Consider the following 6,050-nt stretch of genomic DNA (forward strand, 5'->3'; position numbering starts at 1 on the left):
AAGAGGAGGAATTCCAGCCACCCACCATGCCTTTCCAGGAGGAGAACTTCACCTACGACCCGCGTCCACCACAGGTGGCCTCAGGCATCCCGACCCTTCTATGGGTGGCAGGTGCTCCTTGGATGTCTGGGGCCCCATAGGAGGTGGCTTCAGAAAATCCCCCGAAAAAGCAAAAGCACAAACACTCAAGACAAAGCCAATCAAAAAAAACCCACAGAGTCTCCAAGGCTTAAGTGCAGGAGAAGGGCCAGGGGAGCTGCTGCACAAGGTGAGGGAGAAAGTTGGGGAAACCTGCAAGACTCCAAAAGGGAAGGTCAAAAGTCCTCACTTGGGAAGGAAGCTGGCGGATTCCCCCGCCTGAAGTAGAGCAGGAATTAGACGTGCTCACCATGACTTCTGAGGCCTTCCACACCCACCACCAGCCTCCCGCCAGGAAAGAGAGGAAGAGTGTCAAGCCTCCAGCCACTGCGCTGGAAGGAAAGAGTCTGAGGAAACAGGAAACGACCAGCGCCCAGGCAGAAATGGGCAAGTCTGAAAAGCGACCACAGCCTGCAGCAGCTGAGGCCAGGCTCCCACTGGTGCCCCCTGCCGGGTCACCCACCTGGCCAGACCTCAGGCTTGCCCGGGCCAGCTCAGTGACCCCCCACTTCCTGCCTTTGCGTCCACGTTCTCCTTCCAACCCAGGCCAAGGGCACCGCCTTCCCCTAGCAAAGAGGAAGGAGCTCGGCTGATGGGAATCAGGCTGCACTCCAGGACACAGGTGTTCTCTGGGTCCAAGAGGGCTGGTCGGCGCAAAATGATCACTATGCTCCAGCAGTGTGTCCAGACCCCGCAGAACAACGTCAACTTGCTCTCTCAACTGAGAGGAGTCCCGTGTTCTCTTCTCCAACACTCTGTGGAGAGTGACACACCTGAGGAGCCGCCTGGCCTGGAGGAACACCATGAAGCACCAGCTGCAGAGACAGATCCCTTATGGAAGCAGCAGCAGTGTCACCGAGCCTTGGAGAAAGAAAGGCGGGAAGAACACACGGCACAGCTGCAGCCGCAAGAGCAGGAGGTCCCAGAACTGGTCCTGCACCTCAGCGCCAACAGGCCCCAGGACCCACCAGCAAAGAGGGCTTTTTCACAATCGTCTGAAAGAGGAGGAGCAGGAGCAGCTGTCCAGGAAAAAGCCCCGCCTGCCCCAGCCCCCCCAGCAGACAACCGGGCTCCCTCTGACCCTGCCAGTAGCCAAAGATGTCACCGCATCACTGGGAAGCGGGTGGTCAGCGGCCAGAAGAAGCCTGTGAAGAAGATGGCACCGCTGATGGCCAAGTCCATTAGAGATTACAAGAAGCGGACCTACTTCCTACGATGAGGCCCGGGCTTGCCCTGGAGATGGCAATTGGAAGGAGGCCTGCGAGCACAGTGAGGGACTGCTCCTTCCACAGGGGACCAGCATCTTGGGTGTTGTGGGAACTCTTGGATGTGACTGCCATCGATTTCCAGTGTCGCACCTGTGCACCTTCCTGCCAGCGCAGTCGGGAGAGCTTGTGAGCCCTTGCATGCATACACCACACACAGAGAAGGATCTGGACCCACAGAGGACAGCTTTTGTATATCTGGGTGGTGGGAATGTGGTGCACTTATTGGACTTATTATCACTTCCTGAAATTTGATTTCCAAGTCTGTAACTCTCCATGCATTACCTGAACTGCAATGTATACTACTGAGACTGGTGATCACAGTCATTACTGTCAGGAATTCTTAGATTTGATCAAGACAAAGACTGGGTTATCTTGAAAACCCTCTGTGAGGAGGCATACACAGACTGCTGCTGTGCAGGTGATGAAAGCACAAGGTTTTTGTGCTATTCAACCTTAATTGTTTCAGGTTCAAATTCACTCACCTTCAAACCTCTTGCTGTCCCTTCCCCTGGTTTAGGATCTTTATGTAATGGTGTTTTTCTTTTTCTTTTGTACCATTGGTTTTTTGGTTCTATTCTCTCCCTGGGATGATTGAAAAACAACTTCTTATCAGTCAGCATGTAGTGTAAACAAATGTGGTGGGCTCCCACACTTTCCGTACTTTGGAAGGCATAGCATGATATCAAGAATTTCCTTTTCAAATATTTGCTTAGTTTGCATTTCTGCCGAACTTCTCGAGAGAAAGACTACATTACTTTCTGGTTCTAATTTGCAGTCTAGTTCCTCTTTTATTGGTGAGGTCACTTTTTTCAATTAATAGGAGGCCTTTGCTATCATTCCATGAACAACGTGAATTTTTTTAAAATATATTTTATTGATTTTCCACAGAAAGGAAGGGGAAGGTATAGTTAGAAGCATCGATGAGAGAGAAATGTCTTGAGAGAGAAACATTGATCAGTTGCCTTCTGCACAACCCCCAATGGGGATGTGCCGGCAACGAAAGTACTTGCCCTTAATGGGAATCATACCTGGATCCTTCAGTCCACAGTCCAACGCTCTATCCACTGAGCCAAACCGATCAGGGTGTGAACTATATTCTTCATCACAGTATGTATTACCTAATTCTTAGCAATATTTTGGGGAAATCCTCCCCACATACTATAAAGGTGCCATGTGCCATGATGTAAGAAATTTCATATGCGGTTGTCATTTGTTGTAACAGTGATGTTTAGAAGGAACCACCATTAGAACAGAAACACTGTATTCATAGTGAGTGGGAAAGACTACAGTGACTTAGAGGAAATGTGCCTCTTTTGAACGTTTTCCACAAATGATCTAATTCTGTGGTTTGTGTGACCTTTGTGTACAGTTCTCAGGACTTCCATACCTGTTTCCTGTGGCTGAAGTCATTGGCAGAAAAAAATAATATAACAGGTTTTTTTATTCCCCTGGCCCTTCTAGTTTGTTCACCTCAAAATTTGTTCATCAGTCAAGACCTCAAAGCTAGAGAAAGTATAATCCTGTAATCAGTCTAAAATGTGTCTTTTGTAACCACTCAGAATTCCTGTTGATTCTGATGGCAATAGTCTTCACTGCTTGCCAGTATTTGCTGCCACTGAGACAAGGCTGTTCTGCCCAGGAAATGAGAATTGACATGCAACAAAGCGCACTTTTCTAATGTGTACTACTTGGTGAGCTTTGACATAAGGATAAAACTATGAAACTGTCACACATGAAATATGATTATCTGTTACCAATATATCGGGTGGGGCAAAAGTTGATTTAATAGTTCTAAGTCTACTAAACACAGAACTTATTCATTAAAAAAACATTTGAATAATTACTTTTATTGTGGGTTGTTTTTTGTTCTGTTTTGTTTTGTTTTAAGGAGAGGGAAGGAGAGAGGATAGAGAGATACATTGTTCTCTTGCCTCTTCCCTCCTACCTACAGGTGATAGAGATGGGCATGCGCCTTGACCTGGAACCAACGACCTTTCAGTAAATGGGACAATGCCCAGTCAACTGAGCCATACTTGCCAGGTCTGAGTATATTCTTGTATTATTTTTTATTAATTATATTTATTCATATCATCAAATCTAAACCTACTTTTGATACCTCCGGCCCATTTATGTTTTCTGATATTTCCTCAGCCCTCAATGCAGCCATTGATATTCCTTCTTATACAATAGATTAGTTCATATTTTTCATAATTTTATAGGCACTATAAGGTGTGTTGTTTAAGAAATAGTGGTTTTATGCGGGAGCTCGCAGTGACTGCGACACTGCAGCCGCCGCTCTCTCCACTGGCTGCCGCTGGAGAGGCCCTCCTGGCCACCCCGCCTCAGAGGCTCAGATGGCTCAGGTGAAGATCAACGCGAAAGCCAGTGAGGGCCGCTTCTGCCGCTCCTCCTCCATGGCAGACCGCTCCAGCCGCCTGCTGGAGAGCCTGGACCAGCTGGAGCTCAGGGTGGAAGCTTTAAGAGGGGATTGTCAAGGGCGGCAGGGGGGGGGGACACATATATAATACCCTTTGTAATACTTTAAGCAATAAAACAATAAAAAAAGAGAGAGAAGCAGCAACTGCCATTGAGCAAGAGAGAGAAATCCTCCTGGAAATGACCCACAGTATCCAGAACAGCCAAGACATGAGGCAGATCAGCGATGGAGAAAGAGAAAAATTAATCTGACTGCAAATTATGTTGTGATGAACCCTCACTGTTGAAGTTTCAGTGGAAACCATTAGAAACCCTCAGCAGCAGGAATCCCTAAAGCACGCCACCAGGGTTATCGTTGAGGTGGTCAGTAAGTTTCTGAATGACTTGGGAAATGCCAAGAGTCACTTGATGTCACTGTACAGTGCGTGTTCTTCTGAGGTGCTGCCTGGGCCAGTTGATCAGAAGTTTCAATCCATAGTCATTGGCTGTGCACTTGAAGATCAGAAGAAAAGTAAGAGATGCTTGGAGACTCTGCTTAGAAATATTGAAAGCTCCAACAAGGCCATCAAGCTGCAAGAGCATTCTATAGGAGTGGGCTCCCTAGCTCTGCAACAGAATGCTGACAGCAGATTTAATTAGTTTCCAAACCTGAGAGCAATGATGTGAAAATGATAACATGCTATCTTAAGTGATAACTAGTCCTTTATGTTAGGCATAAGCACTCATTTGATAAAGAAGATGAAAATATTCGTGTCATTAGTTTTATGACACCACGTGTGCATTTGTGTGTATATGCACACACGGAAAAGATTTAGAAGGATGCTTGGAGATACACCAAGGTCCACCCCCGGTTAACACCTCCGTGTGTCTGAGTTGTGGGAATGTAGTGTTTTTGTTTTACTACTTTGTGTGTGTGTCACATATCCTTTCCTCAAAATAGATTTATGACTCTGAGGATTCGTGTAGTGTTCACTCCGCCCATGGATACTTCTGAGCATATTGAACAAAATGAAAACGCTCAGGAACTCTCACTTCTTACCAATTCTAACACTTGGGGTATCTTTCAAACCCCGAATGGCAAGGCAAATACAGACTTCTCAGCGAATAAGGTTAAGGCCACGGCAAATGTGAGGGGAAAACTCAAAGGTATGCCTATGGAATCGTCCAAGAGACCAAATAACTTCACCTATAGACAGAACAAGGCGGAGCATCCACGGAGCTCCCCGATTTGCTCAAGGGGTCAGAGCAGGTTCATTCCTGGGGATGAGCTGCCATCTATTTCGTTCTTCTCTAGTCAAAGCGATGGAGCCAGTGTGGAAGACTGTGGAGTTGTGCTTTGGGGCAGTAAGGAGAAAGCTACTGAAACGGAGTCCTTGTAGGGTGAAGGGAAGTGCCCTCAAGAACTCTGGAGGGCGGAGGGCTGATGTGAGTCAGGCCCGACTGCTGGTGTGCAGGTGTGCAGGTGATGAGAGCACAAGGTCATTCAGCCATTCTTTCCAGAAGAACTGATGGAGGCCTTGCTCAGACCCTGCTCCGCGGGGACCCACAGACACAGGGACTAGTCCTGCCCTCGGTAGGGCTAAGCTGTTTGACTGCAGACAGATGGCGTTCTCTCCCTAGGCTCCCACCCTTCACCCTGTTCAGAAAGGTACTCTCACCCTGGCCCTCAGCTTCTTCACCTCCAGCTTCCTGTCTTCCTGATAATTGACCCGCTTATGCAAATGAATTTCACCTGCCTCAGCCTCAGTTTCCTCCTCCAGAAAGGGATTCAGGTAACCAACAAGTGACCCTGCTCCCGCCACACAGGAAGCCCTCAAGGTTCCATTGGCTCCTGGGTCCCCCGTGGGAGGGGCCAAACCCCGCCCCTAACCCCTGCACGCCTGGCCCCGCCCTCGACGCTAGACCTTCTATAAAGCTGCTGCTGGGCCTGCTCAGCACCAGTTGGCTTGTGGCGGACCAGCGAGAAGGTCGCACGTCCAAGCGCAAGCATTTCCGAAGCCTCACCCGCCAGGGACTGGGTGCCAGAAGCTGGTTCCCGGGAAAGGAAGCACTGTGAGGAGCGGGCCTCGGAGGAGAACCCTTCCAAAGCTCCCCCAAGCCCACGCCCCGCAGGTGTCTCTTCCACTGGGGGACGAGATGGAGGGACACCCCCGCGGCTGTCAGTTAATTTACATATCTCCCTGATTAGCCAATGGGAAGGGTAGCGGT

The 6,050-nt window shown here is 48.7% G+C and overlaps 1 pseudogene; it reads left to right on the forward strand.

Moving 5' to 3' along the window:
- Positions 1-3,687: 3,687 nt before the first annotated feature.
- LOC102252571 lies at positions 3,688-4,553 on the forward strand (annotated as a pseudogene).
- The last annotated feature ends 1,497 nt before the right edge of the window (positions 4,554-6,050 follow it).

Source organism: Myotis brandtii, unplaced genomic scaffold, assembly GCF_000412655.1.
Source record: "Myotis brandtii unplaced genomic scaffold, ASM41265v1 scaffold1725, whole genome shotgun sequence".
NCBI classification, from domain to species: Eukaryota; Metazoa; Chordata; class Mammalia; order Chiroptera; family Vespertilionidae; genus Myotis; species Myotis brandtii.